At 41.5% G+C, this 2,205-nt stretch overlaps 1 pseudogene; it reads left to right on the top strand.

Annotated features, from left to right (window-relative positions):
* The first annotated feature begins 397 nt into the window (after positions 1-397).
* On the top strand, positions 398-1,776 carry LOC129082361 (heterogeneous nuclear ribonucleoprotein K-like; annotated as a pseudogene).
* The last annotated feature ends 429 nt before the right edge of the window (positions 1,777-2,205 follow it).

The following is a 2,205-nucleotide window of genomic DNA, read 5'->3' as shown; positions in this document are numbered from 1 at the left end:
GCCCCTCACCCACCCCCAACTAGGGACCTGGCCCACAATTCAGGCATGTGCCCTGACTGTAATCAAACCCAGCAATCTTTTAGTTCACAGACCAGTGCTCAATCTACTGAGCTACACAAGCCAGGGCAGTTATTAGGATTATTATGATCTTTATTTTTTTCTGCTGACTCACTCATGACTTGCTTTCTCAAGTGTTTAAAAATATGTCACAAATTGATCAGTTCTAAGGAAACACTGGAACCATACCGCACTGGTTAATTTTTAAAAAGTTAAAATGGGAGAGCATAGGGAGGCTGGGGAGAGAGAGGAGCTGTGCTTTTCTCTGTCTAGCTGTGACTGGTTGAGGTAGCATGGAAGCTGACCTCATGCAATTGGTGCGCCTATATAATTCAAGAAAATGGTAACTGAACAGCTAGAAGAAATCGTCCCCAACACCAAAAGTGGTGGCGAATTTGGTAAATGCCCTGGAGAAGATATGGAAAAGGAACAAACTTTTAAAAGATCTAGAAACACTGATGAGATGGTTGAGTTATGCATTCTGCCTTAGAGCAAGAATGCTGGAGCAGTGATTAGAAAAAGAGTCAAGAATGTTAAGACTCTGCATACAGACTACAATGCCAGTGTTTCAGTTCTGGATAGCAGTGGCCCTAAGTGTCAGTGCTGATATTTAAACAACTGGAGAGATTATGAAGAAAATCATCCCTACCTTGGAAGAAGGCCTGCAGTTGGCATCACCCACTGCCTCCAGCCAGCTCCCCCTCAAAACTGGTGCTGTGGAATGCTTAAATTATCAATGCTATAAGGGAAGCAACTTTGCTAGTTGAGACTGTTTATTCTTCAGAGTCTGGCAGGAGGAATTTTGGGGGTCAAAGAGACTAAAATCAAAGCACTTCAAGAGAATGCTCAGACCATAATCAAACTTTTCCAGAAATACTACCCTCATTTCACTGACAGAGTTGCTATTATTGGAGGAAAACCTGATATGGTTGTAGAGTGCATAAGGATCATCCTTGATCTGTGTTGTATCAGAGTCTCCCATCAAAGATGTGCACAGCCTTATGATCCCAATATTTATGATGAAACTTATGATTATGGTGCCTTTACAATGATGTCTGATCACAGCCATGGATGTCCCATGGGATTTTCCATGCGAGGAAGAGGTGATTTTCACATAAAGCTTCCTGGTCAAGGTGGGTGTCCAATGCCTTCATCTAGAAGAGATTATAATGATATGAGCCCTCAGTGAGAATCCCCTCCGCCTCCTCCTGGGTGAGGCAGCCAGGTGGTAGCAAAGCTCTAAATGAATCTTCTTCTTCCTCCCCACCACAATCACCTGGAGGAGGAGAGCTAATGGCCTATGACAAAAGGAAAAGACCTGGAGATCGTTTGATGGCATTGGTGGTTTCATTATTGATGAAACTTGGGAGCCCTTCAGAACTGCAGATGGCTTATGAACCACAGGGTGGTTCCAGATATGACTACTCCTAATATTCTATACAGGGGGTCGTGGCTCACATAGTGATCTTGGTGGAACTAACTTGGTGGAAAAACTGCATAGGTAACTATTCCTAAAGATTTGGTTGGATCTATTATTGGCAAAAGTTGTCAGAAGGATAAACAAATTTGTCATGAGCTGGAAGTTTGGATCAAAATGGGTGACCTTTAGAAGGGTCCAAAAATGAGGTCATTACCATTACTGAAACACAGGACCAGATATAGAATGCACAGTATTTGCTGCACACCAGTGAGAGGCAACATTCTGGAAGGTTTTTCTAAGACTAGTGAAGAATTGAAGGAGTCCTGCATTTTTTTTTTAAAATCTGCTTCTGTTTAAGAATACCAACATTTCTCTGCTTCATAGGTGTTCTGCATTTGAGATGTAGTGAAATCTTTGCTGTTCACCAGATGCAATGTTTTAGTTCCTTACAAACAGGTTGAGTTGGGTTTGGGCATGCAAAAAACTAACAATGAAATTTTGAAACAACAGCAGAGTGAGTGAATTTTAATATTTGTTCATTGTTGGGTGGTTAAAAAAGGAAATCCCCCCTATACAATTATTGTAAACATGTTGCTTTATGGTCACTGTAGCATTGGTGTGAGGAGGGGTGGGTGGGGAAGAAAAGTAACAATATTCTATATGTCCCTGACATCTGAGCATTGAGCACAATATAATGCTCTTTAGTACAAAGGCTTTATGATTTTTAA

This window comes from Pteronotus mesoamericanus, unplaced genomic scaffold (assembly GCF_021234165.1).
Source record: "Pteronotus mesoamericanus isolate MK-2021 breed Mesoamerican mustached bat unplaced genomic scaffold, CSHL_Meso_final scaffold_125, whole genome shotgun sequence".
NCBI classification, from domain to species: domain Eukaryota; kingdom Metazoa; phylum Chordata; class Mammalia; order Chiroptera; family Mormoopidae; genus Pteronotus; species Pteronotus mesoamericanus.
Note: the sequence above shows the minus strand (reverse complement) of the source record. Positions and strands in the feature narration are given on the sequence as shown.